The sequence below is a fragment of the Mercenaria mercenaria genome, chromosome 14, assembly GCF_021730395.1.
Source record: "Mercenaria mercenaria strain notata chromosome 14, MADL_Memer_1, whole genome shotgun sequence".
Classification (NCBI taxonomy): domain Eukaryota; kingdom Metazoa; phylum Mollusca; class Bivalvia; order Venerida; family Veneridae; genus Mercenaria; species Mercenaria mercenaria.
The window spans coordinates 69,037,061-69,058,022 of NC_069374.1; the positions used below are offsets into that span (position 1 = coordinate 69,037,061).

The 20,962-nt window shown below is 34.8% G+C and overlaps 1 protein-coding gene across 1 annotated transcript in view; it reads right to left on the bottom strand.

Moving 5' to 3' along the window:
* The window catches only part of LOC128548567 (uncharacterized), a 41,833-nt gene extending 22,974 nt beyond the window's left edge, over positions 1 to 18,859 (bottom strand). The window contains exon 1 of the mRNA XM_053523820.1: positions 18,760 to 18,859. The gene's annotated coding sequence lies outside the window, so the exon portion shown is untranslated. The remainder of the gene's footprint in view (positions 1 to 18,759) is intronic.
* Positions 18,860 to 20,962: the final 2,103 nt, after the last annotated feature.

Here is a 20,962-nt window from a genome sequence, read left to right on the forward strand (position 1 = left end):
AATTTATACTGTTACGTACATGCAGTGGTCAATGAACGTAAAGAAGCCACGGTTGTATGTAACATATTAGGCCCATATATATACATATATGTATACGAGTTATGTGAATCTAATACAAAATTTTCGCGAAATATTTCAATTAACGAACATTTTGTTTCAGGTATGTTTTATTGTAATATCGTCAAAAATTATGCCGGCACACAGTTTGTACAGTAATTACATAGAATTAATTTTAATTGCCTCAGTCTTTAATTTTATGCGGACGTTTTAAGACCAATTTTCGAATTAAAGATGTGACTTAAAGTTTGCCAATCCAAAAATGTTTTACCTTTAATCATAATATCAAACAAAATATATAATCGGCACAAGTGACGGATAAATAAATAAAAAATAAATAAATAAAACGCTTGAACGGATATGCAACACATTGATACACCATGCCGTATACCGTCAAGTAAATGTATGTGAAAAGCGTGCTTAAGATTGCGATTACTTCATTTTCAAATTAAAATGGAAGCAATTTGTCATTATTCAATTTTAAAATAAAAAATACCCAGACAATGTTCAGACAATAGAGAATACTTCACGAGGTTATAAAATAATGTCGTTTTGATAGAAAATATTTTTATAGCCTTTTAAAACTTGACATAACCGATTTTTGCCACATTTCTGTATAGAAATACATAGAAGCTATAGTCATCAACTTCAAAGAAAAATGGAAGCAATAAGGTTTTGTACAACATCGATAAAAATACATTGAAATAAAGGACAAAAACTGAAGATTACTTCATGAGGTTATAAAATTTCGTTAAATATAACGATAGAAATATTTTTAATGTTTGCAATATATTTTCCTATACAAATCTATAGCATAACTGTTTATCGATAAACGTTATCGTGTTTGCGATCCGTGTATATTCAAGGGAGACTACTTTTGCCAAACTACTGGCTAATGTTTTGGAATGCTGGCCATGTTTACATTTAATTTCCTTCAAAATATCCAATGACCATTTTTCACTAAATATATATACTTATTTCCTCATCAAACATATCTATCTATACTAAATGTATAAATTAAGTTTGCATTTATGAGTTATATTCATAATTAAATGCCATGCAGTAACTGTTGTTACAGTTAGTTGATTGTTAAAAAAAAAACAGCCAATTTTTAGTGTTAGTACACATTTATTCTGTGCTTCCCGACATATTCAGAGCTATGATTAGATTCACCAAGACAGAAGAAAAATGATTCTTCAAATGTATCTCCCCCCATGACAGAATTTGTATAGAGCAAGCGACAATTATTTCCGGCTGTAGATGTATCAAACCACACATAATATAGGTATAGGTTATAAATATATAACGGACCGTTACAAACGTGCGAGGTAGGCCAAGTAAGCCGCCAGCGAGGTAAAGAAGAGTTAGCGATTGCCACCTTCCAGTCGTCTGGTATAAAACGATATGATTCAGGATGTAGATTTGTTCAAGGCAGAGGTGTCTCACGAGCGAACCCTTTCAGATGTCACCATAATAAATAGACAATTTATCTTTACCACTTTAGAGCTTGACTTGTCATCGGCTGACAAACTCAGTGTCCACTAATTATCTTGACCTTTTTTCTGCAATCCTTTGCAACAAATATCACCGTGTGTCAGAATAGTTGTATATTTGATGTATTAATAACATAACACATAAGCACAGAGAGGGCTTGGCTCCCTTTTCATGCTATTATAGATATAATTATTGTTGAAGTGCTGTTGATAGTAGGATTTGGGTCATTTGTAGCTGATTTGGGTTCATTTTGTTGATAGCTGGATCCCAGCATCACACATTATGTTATATACAATAGTCAAAGGGAACCAGATATTTGTTAGAGCAAGTACCCGTTGTGAAATACTATGTACAAATCTGGACCAATCAGACACAAGTTCTATAAATAGCACGAATCAAAGCTCACGTCTGTTAATGTATAAATAGGTGGATGGATGACAGAGAGATCATTCTGTATCCAGCGATAGAAGAAGACACATCGAAGATTCAAATAATGATTTATTCCAGTACCTTGATAAGAAAGTTATTGCAACTACACTGTCAGGGCGGATAAATTATTAAGAGGACGTTTGAACTTCATGGACTAAAAATGAGTTGCAGCGTTTCAAAAAGGTTTCGAGCTATAGGGCCAGCGCATAGGACTTTTACCTTAACAGTTGTTGAATGCTATAGACGATAGCAAATATAGGCTGAGCATCGGAGAGCTGAAACAAAGACCCAGAGTATGTTAATCTACTGAGATAGTAGGAGAGTTCCAGCTTATAGACGAGGTTCAGCGTTATTGGCGAAGGCATTGAGGATATACATATATGTATGGTAGTTGAATGCTACATGTGATAGCATAAAGGCGCTGAGCATCCAGGAGTCAGGGCAATTATATAAAGTTAAAACTTCAGTTTTTACTTTAAGAAATCGGATCAGACGCGTAAGATCTAGTGATTGGATATAATAATTCTTTATAATTCATCAAACTAGCATAAAATAGTTGGTGTAATATGTACATTATTCTACGGACGATATACCTAATTCAGGTCCGTTGTGTTACAATTTTACATTGTGTCCACGTTCTAGAGAGTTTTTAAAACGGATGTTATTTCGGAAGGTTAAAAGTATTTAGAAGCGACTGACTTTTTATAAAGAAATTTATGCCTGATTTTAGCAGAATGATGTAACATAATTTTCACGAAATAAGCAACAAAACATTGCTGTTTCAGTTGACAAATTGTCAGGGATGGGATGGCGCTAGGCGATACTAACGGTTGCGCAAGTAGTTTGCGCAGCCCATTACCACGAAAACTTGCACTTTTTTGTTTTCGTTTTATGTATTTGTTTGTAATTTCTATACATATTAACCTATATATAAAATTCATATGAACTTAAAAGAAGGGTAAGAATATATCATCTGAAACAACAAGTATACCAACATTGTAGTTGTATTTGTTTCTTAGAGTCATACCGTATGTAAATTTATTAAGGAATACATGTAATACAATTGAACAGTTTACTCTAAAGATACACAATGATGTATTAATCATTTGCTATTGGATCTTTCCAAGCCAAACAGAAAAACAGAAGCTTGTGCGACGTATGTAGTATGTAGGCTTCGCACATATATTAAAGAATTTTCTTGTTTTTCATTAATTCATGCATGCAATTTTATAACTTTTCTGCACGAATTGATTAGTCGAACGGCGACTTGTTGTTATTCCAACATGCAAAAAGCATTGATTATGTTCATTTAATTTTGAAGACAGGATGTCCATTTATGTGCACTGCTCTCCCAAATGATGTGATAGACTTATACTTATGGGAAGTTGAACGTCGGTATAGGCGAGACACTAATTATCAACTTGTCTGTATGTTTTACTGATATCCTAAATACACATACCACAGTACTTCCTGAATCACCGATATATAAATCTTTACTTTAATAATGTAGTAACAAAAAACTGACTCTAAACGAATTTTAAAACCGTATTTATGAAAGACTTATAAACACGTCTCCACTTCTATGTAAACTTCATCAAAGTTGATGAATACAACCACATGCAACGATCGAATGCGCGTAAGTAGCTACTACAACAAATCGTACTACTCTCTATTAGCGGAGGTGAAGTAGTTATACAATTATGGAGGTGCTCATAGAACGTTCCAACTCACTAAATAGCTGTTCTTATTTATTCTATATAAACTATTTTTAGTCAAACACACAAATTGCAAAATCAGCTTAAAAATGAGACCCCAAATTGTAGTGGTGGTGTATGATTTAAATTTCCATGACAAATTCTGGCATGTTATTATTTTATTATGCTTTTTCATTATTCACATGCTACCTACATGTTAAGCATAGATCTGTCATGTGAATTCAGTAAAAAAAAATACAAAGAAAATTAGGAAAATAGCTTTACAGAGCAAAGAGCAAAAAAAATCTGTGGACTATTTGAATCCTCCAATATGTGCGACTACCATTTTTCTTCGCGCCATTTTCCTATTTAGTGTCTGTATACCTATAAGAAAAGTTTTTCTTAAAAAAAATTGTGCCAGTTTCACTTGAAATGTACACGCAACCTAATGCATGAAAAACACTACAAGGTTTTAGCTTGAAACCATCAGTTTTTAAGGTTTTATGGTATTTTCAGTAACGTAAGACAACGCGTCAAACCTTGTCAAAAATAGCTGTCGCGACATAACCATCTTTAGTTTTTTTTTCATAATTACCAATCAGTTATCTTAACTGTATCCTAGTTCTACCCTTTTTTGTCATTTTCCACTCTGATTTTTATATTAATTACACATTCACTGTTAAATATTGTCAATTTACCTCTGACTGCTAGAAATTAGCAATCTTTTGGCTACAAACAAGCAGTTTTTGAAAAATATACACCCAAAACAGTGAAAATGTGATATATTTAGGCTTTATCCATATTTACAGCAAAACTGCAATAAATCTATCAGTTTCTATCAATTCTAATCACGTAGCCAATTTCCACATAATAATAATATCCCTGTAGGGCTACCCAATGACTACACCAGGTACATAATCTTGGCCAGGACCTATACATCAACGTAAACAATTGTAGTTAGTAACTCGAAATTTCAAGATAAGTTACTCGAAATCTCAACATTATGATAGTAACTCGAAATTTCGACATAATAACTCGAAATTGTGAGATAAGTAACTCAAAATTTCGACTTAGTAACTCAAAATTTCAACTTAATAACTCGAAATTTCAAGTTAATAAATGACATACACCTGGCACTAATGCTCTTCCTTAGGTATCAGTTAATTTAATAAGAAAATTTAAATATGAATGTTATGTGAAATTTCTATTTTTTTATTTTCAATTTAAAAGCATATTAAGGTAAGTAAAAACAACATGATCTATACCTTTAGAAACAGATTTTGTTTTCAATAAAAATAACATCTCAAAATTCTGACACTGAAGTTGAGGGTACCGGTGCCAATAGAAAATTTTGTCGAAGAGGTTTCTGTCAGGATACGGTTATATGACCCAAGGAAGTGCCTACGCCTCTAGTATCTTGAATAATGAAATTGGTCCTATCACTAACGTGACTATGACTTAGACTAGTTGACAAACGAAATAGAATGTCCTTTGTTAAAACGTATAGACGGTGAGGCCAAATATCTCATATATATACAGAATTTTCCTCTGGCTACCTTGCCAAGATGATTCGTGTACCAATGATTCGTAAATGATTTTAATTATGAGCTAGACAATTTCAGGGATCAGACAAATCACTAAATGTTTTTCATAAATATCAATTTTCAATTAGCTCAAACCCATATAGACTGGAGACTCTATACTTGACTGGTCGTTTTGTTGAAGTTCCCGTCAGACAATGTCTTTGAATCAACAACATACGAGTCCTATAGATGCTCGGCCTCTGTCCTCTTAATTGAAGTTACAACTCTATATGAATGCCCTGACTCCTGTATGCCCAGCGCCTATATGCTATCACATGTAGCATTCAAACACCATATAGGTATATGCCCGATGCCTTGTCTGTACTTCGCCAGTAATGCTGAACCGTCTATAAGCTGGAACTTAGTGGATTACCAAACTCTGGGTCTCTGTCTCAGCTTTCCCGATGGTCAGCCTATATATGCTATCATACATAGCATTCAACTACCCTTAAGGTAAAACTCCTATGCGCTGGCCCTATAGCTCGAAACTTTATTGAAATTCTGCAAACTTCTTTAGTTTATGAACTTCCAAAGTCTTCTTTTTAATAATTTATCCGCCCTGACAGGGTAACTGCAATTGCCTCCTTATCAAGCTACGGTACTGGGATAAATTATTAGTTGAATCCTCGATGTGTCTTCTTCAACCGCATGATACCGACAAGCTCTCAGTTTGTTTGTTTTTGGGGTTAACGCCCTTTTTTCAACAGTATTTCAGTCATGTAACGGCGGGAAGTTAACCTAACCAGTGTTCCTGGATAACTGCCAACTTTCCAACATGAATAAGAGGTGGAGGACTAATGGTTTCAGACACAATGTCGTTTATCAAATAGTCACAGAGAGTATACGCCCCGCCGAGGATCGAACTCGCGATCCGTAGACCGACGCTCTACCTACTGAGCTAAGCGGGCGGGTGAACGAGCTCTCTATCATCCATCTACCTATTTATACCAAGGCAGACGTGCTATTTTTAGAACTCGTTTCTGATTGGTCCTAATTTAAACATATGGTTTTACAACGAGCACTTGCTCTATCAAATATCTGGTTCCCTTTAACTTTTGTATATGACATAATGTATGATGCTGGGCCCCAGTCATCCACATAATGAACCCAAATCAGCCACAAATGACCCAAATTCTATTATTAACAGCAATTCAACAATAATTATAGCAATGATATCATGGAAAGGGAGTCAAGCACTATCTGTGCTTAATGTGTTATGTTATCAATATATTAAACATACAAATTATTCTGAAAATTATTATCCCGTGTCGGGGCAGAGAGTCAAGGGGATCCTGTGAGGCAAAAATTGCACCGGCTTAGAGGGATCCCGTGCATCAGCGAAATCGAAAGTAAAGCATTTTTAAGGAAACATGAAGAAAATATCCACATAAAGTGTGTTTACAAGTAAGATGGTATCAACGACTTCACATCTAAGGTACCAGATATTTGCTATATTTAAGAAAGTCGTATTTAAATTTCATAAGCATCGCGCGATGTTCATCCAAGTCAGTACCCTCCGTCTATATTACATCTTCGTTTGAACTTTTGTGAACTGATAAAACAAATGTTACAATAAAAAAGCAATGGTATATAGCTACGTCATTCCGTGGGCCACATGTTGTTATGCACAAAAATGTGTTTAGGACTATTGTGCTTCTGGCGTCGGACGTGTCATTGACGTTGCAAGACAAATTTACTGTTATCACAAAACAATAATATATCCATCGATCTAGAACGTAAGACAATTTGCTGTTTGTATCAATCATTCAATCGTTGACCTATAACTTTATTTTCAAAGAATGTTCATCACATTTTTCAGACATACTTGAAAGCATCAGGACAAATGGTTTTACATAATCATCAGGTATCATAGCTCTATCATTATTATTATTATTATACCAGATTTATATATAGCTCTATCATAAAATCATAAAACTATTTTAAACCGAAAGTACCCTTATTAATTCAACCTAAGGGCAAACAGAATGAAGACATTTGTAAAACCCCAGGAAGTTAAAATTTTAACTATAAAATTTCATATATAAAATTCTACACTTATTGTGCGTATCACGCCTATGCGCTGAAGCGTAATAACTTAACCTTGAAAGGCAGTTCGACCTTCAACTAGAAAATACATGAAATGCGAAGTAGTTCAAGATAATCATCACGATTTATTACAAAACTGTACAGCCGACTAATTCAGTGGCGTAGCTTCTATAAGGCACTGCAGGCCCGGGTGCCCGGGCCTGCAGATTATCCGAGAAAGTGAAAAAAATAAAAATGCCAAATATGCAATACAAATCGAAGGGTAAGGGGGGGATAGGCTGTAGGAGGTAATGAATCAGACACTAACGGGAGCGTACCTAGATGGTTTTGAACTGTACGCTAGATATGAGCAGCATAGTTACGAACGAAGCAGCGATGCTGCGAGTATGATGTAGGTGAGGAAGTGGGTCTCCATCTCCCAGAAAATTGAGATTTAGTGAATGTTTTAGGCAAGAGATGTTCTCTTGCTATATTCCAGAGTTTATCTATTTTGTTTGTCACATTTGTACTACATATTACGGAGGTAATCATTTAAATTCAACGTTTAGCACACCGCCCATGCTTAATGGCATGGATCGTGACATTGTCTTAAAGCAAAAACTGCAATTCGAGCAGCCCAGGATATTTTGAGGAATACAAACATTTTTCGTATACTTTATTTACAATTTAGAGTCCTAATTAACTTGACCATGAAACTGTGTATCGCTCAAGCACGGCTTAGACTTAGAACGTTGAAGAATCAGAGGTTTGTGAATTGCTCTACACAATATATTCCCTGTTTTCGTACATTAGACATCAATAGTAACAGTAGATGTATGGTTATGTTTCAAAATATTTGTGTCACTGAAACACTGTGTCATTCTATGATATATTTTATTGTACAACTGCCAAGACCCGCTCACCCCAAAGGGGCCTAACACTATTGCGGTTTGGGTAACTGCATCTAACTGCTACACACGTGAAATCAAAGGCCTGAAGGACCTGAGTCGGCTAATGATTGATGTACTGACAGTATAGTCTACCAGTTTCAGTTTGTTTTTAGTTTTTTTCTTAAAATTTCATAACACAGCTCGATATTTACCCAAAATATTATATCCGGATACGACTACACTTTTCTCCAATTTCAACAATATATTTTACAAATTGTGATGATACGAAGACATTTAGCAGCAATTGGCAGTATCTGACATTGAAGTTTACGGTTAAATTACCTCTTATTTAAATCTTTTCATAAAAAAGTTGTTTCGTTTCGTGAAAGCAGCCAAACATATCGTCAAGAGTCCTTGATTCAACACTGTCCTTGAGTCAACACCCATGCTGTTTTATTGTTTTCTTTCTTCTTTTCTTATCAAACTTTTGGAGAAAGATGTATAGAGGAAACAAATAATATTTGTGGTGAAAAGTCTGGAATATGTGTCTTGGCTGTTGATTTTGAACTAATTTCTAAGAATTTCTTCATTTTTTTAAGAAATTGCTAATTTATTTCAACCAGTCTTGATTACAAGTCAGCATTTTTAAGAACACTTGTGAAAATTGCATAAATGTTTCGTGTTTTTAAAGACGATGTACATGTATTTAGTTTTGATTTTATGATATTGAAACATCAGTGCATTACCCTATGTACACAGAGTGAATGGACATATTGAGGGGTGTTGACTCAAGGACACCTTTTTATTGTGTACAAAAAATCACCCCCGTCTAGCAGTTGTCATTTTACTCGACTATCACTGCACAGAATTTAATAAAAAATTTGCATGGAGGATGACTACATGTTCCAGTTTATGAAAGTATCAAAACATAAAATATTTCATGAGCTTGTGTTGGAAAAACAAACATTTATCCTTAGGGTGTTGACTCATGGGCACTGGTGGATAGACGATCTACTTACGATTTCAAAAACTACAAGAAAATACAATTTAATGTTTCGCCGATTTGTTTATTTCTCGAAAAATAAGAATTAAAATCATTTTTAATATCAGTAGTAACTAAACAAACCAGTAAGAGCTTCTTCTTCCGATAATTTATCCGTTTACTGACTGCAAAATTCAACCCACGCAAAGTTTATAGAAATCATACGATGCGTGTTTACGTTCAATGTGGGAGAATTAAGGCTGATCGGCTATGTTACCTAACGCATCCAGACGATTCAGATTTTGTTTTTAAAAAAGCATTGTGTGCGTTTCTGTAATTTTATATACGTTTTTATACGCTTAGAAATTATTAGACATGCGTATTTGCATTATTTCTATACGTAATTTACGCTAATACGCATCTTATCTGGAGCCCTGTGGAACTATTTTTTGTCTTTCGCTGGATGTTACCCAAGCTTTGTAAGCCTGCGCAATTCTTAAAATGCACATTTATGCTTAATGAGTTACATTCGAGTATTGCACAATTACAAGTCATAAATATGTCAGATTACATCGTATATTGGTCATAGCAAAGGGAATTGACACAACTTAACTTCATTCATGCAGTGAACTGTTTGAAGTTTGAGAAATCTAATGGAACTACATCCCTTCACGTGTTATTCGGTCCATTTAGAGAATCGCTGAACAGCAAGGACTCGTCAAAAGGCTTTCAGCCTTTAGCCGACTCAAAAATCGAATATTCGAACCGTGTGCAAAGCTGTCACTATGATTATTTATTTATTTATTTAATATCCTCCACAACGTCAAGGTTACATAGGCAATGAATGGAACGTTACCTAGCACATTAAAGGTATACTAGGTTTTTTGGTTTTTATCGTATTTGAAATCTTCGCCAGTGTTTAATTTAATGCGTCTGCATTAACATTTTGGCAAGTTTTTGATTAATGTATCTATGCACACATTGCAAACGTTTCAAGTTTTCTCACGGGAAACTTAACATTTTTTAGTCAGTTAACATCTAATTTTGGCAAATGCAAATTTAAACTGGGCGAATTGCTAAAAGTATTTCTGTATTCAGAGCTGTATATAGATTGATAGATGTTATTGCAACCATTTATAAAGACTTCGATATCACGTAAGCAGTGACGGTTTTCTTACTCGAGATCACTGGCGCCAGACCAGAAAGAAAATGCCTCTGTACATGTTATACCCAACCCCTAGGTATTCTATAAGAACCATGACCATGGTTCTTATAGAACACCTAGTGGGTGATATTACATATACAGAGGCATTTTCTTTCTGTTCTTGTGCCAGTGGTACCGGTATGCTGAAATTTAGTGTCAATTAACTATAAATCATTGGCTAAACTTGTTATAATAGCAGCAAATATTGTGTTTAGCTATACATGCAATACGTCTTTTTTTAAACCTAAAGCATATAGTACTGCTGATACAGATAAACATGTTACTTTATGGTTACCTAAACTATATGTAGTAACTGTTCATATTTTCAAATATGAAACTCAGATCTAGTATACCTCTGTGACATAGTCTTTAGCTTGTATCCGCTTGTATCTTTGTATGTTCGAAACCTCGCAGGTGTTAGTACATGAGCCATAGGGTTGATTGGTACCATCTCGGGGGATTAATTCTCATAGTGATTTTTGGAAAGGTATACAACCCTGGAGTAAGATAATATATGATAGCAAGGTATCGACGGTAGCTTTTGGTGTGATATCATCATGTTATATACCTACACTTAGATACAAGGTCAGGTGAGTTAAAATATCCAATGTAGACATACGAATTATGGAACATATGCTATTCAGTTTGAATAATTGATGTATTTGTAACAAGTATTTAAGAACAAATAAATAAAATATTTCCCTAATTTTCGACATTTTTGTGTTTGCTTCTTTGAATAAATGTTAATTAGAATAATAATTATAAAGAACATCTTAACAGCATGGACAACTATTAAGCATAATTACAGTTCATAATTAGATTTTCTTCAGATAGATGTTAGACCTTGAGGTACCATTTCCCCTGCTTTCCCTAAGGAATTCAACATTACTGCTTTCGGAAAGTACATACTGAATGCTTTTTATTCCTACATAAATACCGTTTGATTGTTAGGGCTTTTGTAATTTACGGGACATTTAATATGTTTCCTAAAAACATTTAGGACGATGAAATAGTGTTACCATGGCCAACATTCCAATACATTGACCAGTAGTTTTGGCAAAAGTAGTAGTGACAATGATTAAGAAAAAGTGCATTCTGTAGTTTATTAACATTCTTATTTAACCATGAATTGAATGTGCTTTAAAACAACATTTCATTCACGCACACGTTAACATCTAAATTAGTGGAATTTACGTAACAGTGATTTTATTACCACCATTATAGATATTTTACTCGTACTTATAACCCAGTAACCAAGATGTTATGATTCTTCATATAATTGAAAGTACAGACTGAATAGTGTTACTTTTAACTTTTTTTTTCTGCGGTGGAAGGAACTTTTCCATGATGTAATCTCCGTATAAGTTTGTGTTACCAAAATGTTACAAATCTGAAATTTCTAAAGTGAAGTAAATACCCTACACAGATCGGGGAAAAATTATAACATTTTATAATAACTATACATAATTTGTATTGTTGAACTAGATATTTACTAGGTATTTACTAGAATGCAGTGAATCACCATCTCATTGCAATAGTTGTGCGAATTTTACGTTACAATAATATGTGTTACCGAAATCAGTACAAATCAAGAACATAATTTTACATGTTTATATTGTAATACGTTTTAAATTGGGTTTTAAACAAATAGAAAACAAATAGATACTCATTGGAACACCCACCATGGCTTCATAGGGACATTATCATTCTTAGTTTAAATGTTAGAAATCTTCTGACACTTACTTATTAACAGATGACACATATATTCAACCATAATTATTTGACCTTCAACCGATGTTTATGTAAACAAGTAAAGGAACTTGCTGACAATCCAAGCCTTGAAAATCTGTTGAAAGTCAAACAGCGTTCAAATAATACTTTCAAAAGTACCAACACTTCAAAAGTGTCAGAGAGAGACATCATGGAAAAGGGCACACTTCTGTATATACTTTATTGATATCATTCATGATAAACCGGCATTATTACAGGCCACAAATGTCAACGACCATGATGTGCATATAGGTTTGTTTGTTTGTTTGTTTGTTTGTTTGTTTTGGGTTTAACGCCGTTTTTCAACAGTATTTCAGTCATGTAACGGCGGGCAGTTAACCTAACCAGTGTTCCTGGGTTCTGTACCAGTACAAGCCTGTTCTCCGCAAGTAACTGCCAACTTCCCCACATGAATTATCAGAGGTGGAGGACTAACGATTTCAGACACAATGTCGTTTATCAAATAGTCACGGAGAACATACGCCCCGCCCGAGGATCGAACTCGCGACCCCGCGATCCGTAGACCAACGCTCTTACCTACTGAGCTAAGCGGGCGGGCTTGTGCATATAGGAGTCTGGCACAAGTTGTGCCCACTATCATTTGCGTCAAATCATCTGAATGATGCAATGTATTTACCTGCTTATCCGTTAGTTTATACTGATTTGTTTTAGCTCGATTGTAATGAAAGCGTCAAGCCTATTGGTATCACTGTCGAGTCCGCTTCCTGGAAAACCAGTACTGGTGTCAATAGAAAAGTCACCCACGACTCCTGGGGCCGACACCTTATCCACTAGACCACGTTTCTCTATCTGTTCCTTATGATGAATCTTAAGTAACCCACCCTTGTGCAGAAAAACCTTTTGAGAGGTCGTGGCTTCAGTGTGTCTAGATCAGCCGTACAAGCATCACAGAATGCTGAAAAACTTACTATAGAACAGACTATCAACCTTCATGCCAAGGAAAAGAAAAGAATCATACGTTTCAGCAGAAAATGTTCTTCTTTCTACAGGTGCTATTTAACACAGCGCATGCGAGCTAAATATGTTGAAGCTACACAACCAAAAACAGACATGACTTTAGAAAACAAATCCACACACAAAGAAATGGAACCTGCGAAAATCAAAGCCGATTATGCGGATGTAAAAAAGTGATGACAGTTGTAGAAAAAATTATGTTTCCATTCAAAGCTGAAAGAAATGTGTCTGGACTATTCGTGATATTAATTGTTGAACGCGCATGATGTAGATATAGAATTTCCTGTGCCCTTGGCAAAATACGGAAACAAATACAGACAAAGCCAAACTATTATATTACGTTGAAGGAAGTATCGAGCTGCAACGATCAAACCATTCTATTGAAAATGTATCTAGCATCATTGATGACGATGCTGTCATAGTAGATTTCGTTACAGATACATGCTTTTCCAAAACAATCTAGTCTGACGAAAGAAAACGACGTGAAACTGCACCGACACTTCCGTTTTCTGGTCAAAAATACCAAAACATCCGCAGAATTGGAAATATTGCATGAGCAATTATGACAACAAAACTCAAATGTTCAGACAGCTTAACTTGTGAGACGTCAACATGTGTGCTTCGACGACGTTTAGGAGGACGGAGAGTCATTTGTATTTGCAGTATAATGGTCATCCAAAATATCGGAACATCAACAAGGTTAGCTACGAAATGTTTGTCAAAAAGAACGGCAACCAAGACAGCGTTCCTGATCGTTCCGACGGCATAGACATGACCCTGTTGCCACCATATCAGACCAGTCAGCTATCAGTTACTTATTCATTTACTTTTATTAATCTACAAAAATTTTAATATACATATTTGCGTAGCTATTGTAAAAAAATAGGAAAACTAATTATAATAGACTCAAATTTGATACAATTCCTTAATGTTTTTCTACATTCAATTAGTACTTTTGTAGTTTTATTGATATAAAATTAAGCGACCTTAATCTTTTCTTTAATGTGTATATTTGACTACATGCCCATAAGAATAGCTTTTATCTTCCTGGTGTTGATAAAAATTGCTGGAACTTGCGTGACAAAAAGATTGTTCCTGATAAACTTGTTGACATAGTGTGCAACACTGAAATAAACGAAACCAGTGAAACTTATGAGCTAACCAATATTGACGATATCTTATAAGATTCAGACAGTGATAAGAGTCATAACTAAGAATGTTCTAGTATGTTGAATACAAAGAAAATGTTGTTTATTGAAAACAAAGAATAACCTTGACATGATATACAATGACTGAAAATAATAACTGCAGCATATTACCGACTACGGTAACATATTGTAAAATAAATTACACTTCTTCATTCAATTAATTTACATGACATTTGATATATCTAATTGTAGAATGATTTTATTGATTAGTTAAAATGTTTCTTTTCTAAACATCATACTAAATAACAACCACTTTATCATGCTTATATGAAATATTATGAAAATCTTAATTTTATGGTAACGTATTTTACTGTATTAAAATACCATCTGGTATTATGCAGCATAAACATGTTTACTGTTTAAGCATAAGAACATTGATACAGAAGTAGGCACGAGTATGCACCTTTTAGATAGATCAGGTAGTAAAACATCATGTTTAAACAACATATTTTGAATTTTGCGTCTACATGTGTATTGTCACGTAAAGTACAATAACAACAAGCTGACTTTGATATTAAAAACTAATGGCCTGCGAATAGCTGTCTAATTATAGATTTAACATATCAAAACTAGTTTAGAAATTGCTTTGATTTAACGATATTCATACGTTTCAGTTCCATATCATTTATAGAAGTAATCATTAATTTCAAACAAGTAGGTAACGCACATTAATAGGCCGTAAATTACAAGCGCCCCAACAGCCAATGGCAGGCAACTTGATTTTATGATCTGTAGAATTCTACTCCCTTATACTATATGTATTTAAACATGTCATATCAGTTCAAGAATGAGCAAAATACCTTTCTTACTGCATATTATGAAACAATATTTGTGTTCTTTAATTATGTTTAAGCACTGGTCTATGTGTGTCTGTAACTGCAATCAATAAACGCTAAAGAAGCAATAGTTAACAACAGTTCTATAAAATACATAAACTGAGCTGTTTGTCTATCAATTTCGAAGCAAATATAGTCAATAATAAGAGAGAACCATTAGTTTGAAATAGAAAGTCTTCTTATGTATAACAGAAGTTTGATGAAAGTCTATTTTGGGATGGGGTTACTGCACGCCTAATAACTCACAAAAAGCTACCACCACTGCAATGCTATCACATAGTTTCTGAATTGTCAGATGCTTACCTATCCAAAAATAGCATTTAGCTTTAATCCCCTCGGATGGTACCGCTGGCCAAAATTACTGGGTCTGGCTCATGGACTATGTCTATTTTTTCATTTTTCATTGTGAGGAAACCATCAGGTTGGCTTTGTGAACAATTTATGACTTTATCCAGGTATCAGTTCATGTCTAAAGTTATGTCTGAAGGAGACATCCGGGGTCTTCCCCCCAACCTTAAACACTGTTAAAAGCTGGACAGTTCATTTGAGACATAAACACGTACTTGTAAAAAATACAGTTGATGATTTTATACTATACCTCTGAAATTGTTTAGGGTTTACCTACATAATTGTTTTCCATGGTATTAAAACACTTGCTTTACTTTCATTGTTTGCTTGTTTCTGCTTAAATTTGTCACTTAGGCAGACAGAATTTTTAGTTCTTGTGAGGCATATCTATGCGAAATGTCTTCTACATATATAGAAAACTTCAACTAAACGGATACACAATATACACATATGTAATTAAGATCATATTATATTTGAATTGTATAGGCGTATGCGCCTGGTCAATAGAGCGTATTTATTAGATGTTTCCATGATCAAAAAAAAAAAAACAGATACCAGTAGTTTTAATTTTTTCTCGCTTGTATACCACCGCCCCGCCAATTATCGCCCCACAACTTTATTAATGTTGGCAAATAGACGGTACTTGCGCCGAAAAAAAAGGGTTGCGAATGTCATGATCAAATTACGCGGACGGGATTCGAACCTGCGACCTCTGGGTTAGGAGTCCGATGGTACTTACAGGTTTTCTTTACCAAGAGGGGAAGGGGCCCAGGCCTGATATTATAATTTATTTTTTTTTTTTGGGGGGGGGGGGGGGGGAACGGGGGGGGGAATAGCTAGGTATTTGAGCAAAGGGAAATAAAAACCTGATGTATAGTCAATTTTTGTGGAAAACTGCATGATTTAAAAGAAATTTACTGAGGGGAAGGGGCCTATCAGCGGCCCCTATTACGAAGGGGAAAACCCCTGATTTAATTATACCCCTACACCTCGGTGCCCCTCAATAATCCGTGAATGCATATTGAAAACAAAAACTGTTTCAAGTTTATTAAAGTTTGAAAGTATTGTTTTTGATTAAGGAAGTCTAGACTGTGCTGTAAAATCTGTTTCATAGTACAAAATGCATATCTTGAAGTGCGTATACAGCTTATTTTCCAGTTGAATAATTATTGAAATGCGCATCTGTTTAATAAATAATGACTTACTACATTTTATCGGTGAATAAATATAATCAGAACTTCGGATGCTTAGTAATTAAATCAGGAGTACGTAGCACGAGTGATTTAATTATTCGCATCATTTTATCCATCAACAAAATACAGGAACATATTTTTTTCAGTCACACTGTGAGTGATATAGGTTTGCTATTTCTTTTATTAGCATTCAGCAAAAAAATAAACAGAATTTGGAATATGGAATATCACATCGAGAACTGATACAATAACTCGCGCTACCTGCTCATGAAAATATTTAATTGCATCAACTGTCAATGTGATATATTCCATATCCACTCAAAACAAACAAATTCTGTTCATTTTGTTTTGCTGAATGCCAATAAAAGAAATAGAAAACCAATATCACTCACAGTGTGACTGATATGGAACTAATAATACTGATGTGTGACTGATATGGAACTAATAATACCGATGTTGGGTCAGTTATACTTAGTTATGTTAACTTAGTTATAAACTGAACTTTGATCGGTTTTTTTTTTGTGTGCGTTTTTATTGAATTCCACCAGAATGGCTCAGAATGCACACAGACACTCTAGTTTTTCAAAATTTTCGTGGTGAGGATACCCCAATACTCCACTACCAAAGTCGCTTCTTCGGCGCATCGGGCCTGCAATTTATAAAATGTCAACTACGCCCCTGACTATGTGTAATTTAAGGTAACTTGACATGAACAACCAAGATGGCGTCACGAAATTGGGGTTGGTCACATTATTTACTCGTATAGACGATATACTGCTACAGAGGTCTAAAAATCATTTAAATCATTTAATACACACATATACCATTGTAAAAATGCATTTAATTTATAAAATTATAAAATCAAATGTTCTGGAACTAACCATGAAAACTAGTCAATTTTTGTGCACATTTTGCAGAAAAGTTGTGTATCCAAACTGAAAAAAGTTATATCCTCACATCTTTGAATATGTCCTTCAGGTGCTCCACCTATAAACAAAAGTACTTATCCACTGAGTTTTATGCTATTTGCTCTGTAATTTCATCAGTAAATTATAAATTTCTATATTTTACACCATAAAAAGTTGAAACCTGCCTGCAGTATGAGGGTCGTTAAAAAGTTCAAAGTACATGTAAGTTTACTTTGTCCGTATTTCTGAGACTTTACATCCTCACATATTAAGAGTTTTGAGTGATGTGTTCATTTCTTTGTAATTTTGCATTGTTTGTATTTTAATTTTATAAAATGTTTACAATCTTTTCAATCTGTGTCCTAGTTCAAATATGTTTGCTACTGTTTGAATAACCCTCAATGTCAAATCTTCACTGACTAGCATTAAATTTTATGGAAAGTTGGATCTTGGGCCATACTAAATTAATGTATGTTTAAAGTAATTGATTAAGTACATTTTCTTGATTTTCTGTTGCCCCCAAGAAATATAGAGCCAGTTTAGAGGATTTCTGCATTTGAACATGCAAGGGTCATAAAACATAATGTAATGTTTGGGTTCACTTTCCATTCATAGGACCGGGAGAGTTTTACGATAAACATATTTTGGATAGCCCCTTGTTACTGAATTTATTTGCAACAAAATAATAAAATTTATAATTTACTGATGAAATTACAGAGCAAATAGCATAAAACTCAGTGGATAAGTTCTTTTTTTCATAGGTGGAGCACCTCAAGAATATATTAAAGATATGAGGATATAAATTATATTCAGTTTGGATACATAACTTTTCTGCAAAATACGCACAAAAATTGACTAGTTTTCATGGTGAGTTTCAGAACTTTTGATTTTATAATTTTATAAATTAAATGCATTTTTACAATAGTATATGTGTGTATTAAATGATTAAAATGCATCTTTAGACCTCTGTAGCAGTATATCGTCTCTAGAAGTAAATAATGTCACCAACCTCTATTTCGTGTCGCCATCTTGGTTGTCCATGTCAAGTTACCTTAAATATGTAACAATCTACGTAACTAAACCTAATATAAACTACGAGAAGTTACATATATTCATCAGTTTCTAAAACTAAGAAATTGATGTTGCATGTTAAAGTAATTTACCTTTATGTTCGCTTGATGACAAATATTTCCAATTGGTGTACTTCTTCCTGGGTACAAAAGTTCGCCGAGACGATGCACTGCGCAGTAGCGATAACCCATACACTCGACTATAAATAACTTTTTATCTTGTATCCGCATAAGAAAACGTGCAATATGTAATCTGCACGCCGGTGACATTGCTTTTGCAGTTGTCATAAAAGTTTCTGGTAACGTGCTAAAAAAAGCTAGGGTAGTTAGTTAAAGGTCGATTTTTTTTATTTTTTTTAATTAATGGGACCTCAGATTTTTTTGTGTGTGATAAAATACAAGTAAGAGGGGCGTTACCTTTAGAGCATCGGTAAGTTGATTTCTAGCATCTCTGAGCATGTTTAAAACATAACAAGTGCAGTTTTGCAACTTTTTGTTAAAAGACTGAGAAAAAAAAATCTCCAGGGCATAGGCGTAGGAGCCGGGGGGGGGGGGGGGGGGGGGGGGGGGCCGGCGGGGGCCAGGCCCCCCCAAAGCTAGGATAGGTGGGGGGGCCGAACTATAGTTTGGCCCCTCCAATATTTTGGAAAAGAGATATAACTTGCAGTCTAATATAACATCACAGGAGTCTGAAATTCTATCAATAAGACCACAGAAGTCTATCTTTACAAAAAATACCCCCTATATATATAAAATAAACAACAGGAATGAAACGTCAAAAACCCAGGGTCCCCTGAAAATACGAATGGAACACAGGGTGATCGCAATTTAGCAAGCGTGGTGAAGAAATAACACTATAATACACCTACCACACTCGATAGCATTCAAATCTGATACACTTTACAAGAGTAATCAGACATTTTCTGAGCATCTCAATTGACAACGCTGCCCAAGTAATATTTAAACGAAATTACAGACAACCTGTAACAACAACCTGTGTTCTTACACGGCCATATCTTCTCCTATTTAAAAAAAGTCGATCCATGAAAGTATAAAATATATATGTAAATTTTACCCACCAGTTTCGCGGCTACTAAACCCTAGCGCCACCACCAAAATGTGGTGATAAGGAAAAGAGCTATCGGCATTCCCATGGTGCAGCTATCACCACTTTTAAACTGTAAATGTTGGCATTCTGTTTTATAATTTTATTGATAAAACTTATTTCAAAAATCGGAGAATAAAGTGCTGTGTAAGAACACTTTTACTCCAGGTTGATTGTAATTTCATTAAAATATCTTACAAATTGTAGTGTCAAGAGCTTTTCTCCCGATGCGCACATATTGCTATCTGTCTGTATACGAGCTGTAATTTGATGCATAAACAAACTCAAAGAACATTATCACGCATGCAAATGGTCTAAATATGTACGATACTTTCACAAGCAAACATCAGCAGTACTTAATGAAACACGCCAGTATTTTCAAAAGTGGTGGCGCTGTCGCATCAGTGATGGCGCTATACAGTAGTTGTGGCATTGTGGCTATGGCATGCGCTTTCTGGTAGGCAACAAATGCAAACCTTCAATCAACTAGAGATGCTTTTGAGAAAAGCTTATGTCTCCCACAACTGCCCAATGAAAAATGACTAGTTTCTCTGGATGGTCTAAATGAATGGATCCAATTAGTATTAATTCAAGGGCCATTATTCAAACACATTTTGTTCAAGTTTGGTGACGATCCGATGGGAATTGTTCGAATTAGAGTGTGGACAAGCTCTGTGACAGTGCTGCCCACTGAAAAATGACTAGTTCTCTGGATGGTCTAGACTAATGGATCCAATCAGTAATTCAAAGGCCATAATTCAAAAGTGCCTGGGCGGATTTGGCTAGTTATCAAACGTGGCCGAGGTCTTATGGTCAAACACATTTTGTTCAAGTTTGGTGAAGATCGGATGAGAAATGTTAGATTTAGAGTGCGGACAAGCTTTGTGACACACACACACACACACACACACACACTGGAGTAAATCGATATGTCTCCCACACCACTGTGTGGTGGGAGACATAATAAAAGCACACAGAAAAGAAAACATTTCGACGCTGAGCATTTCCGAAATACAAGTGTCCGCCACATAATATATCATATGACCATTTTCCGCCAGGAAATGTTTCCTCTGCTGAATTCCATCTGCGTTGAATCATTTCATTACATCTAGAAACAACATGCATGTAACACCAGCATGTGGAATTTTCGTGCAATGACAGAAACTCAGTTTTTACAATTATTTTGGCAAA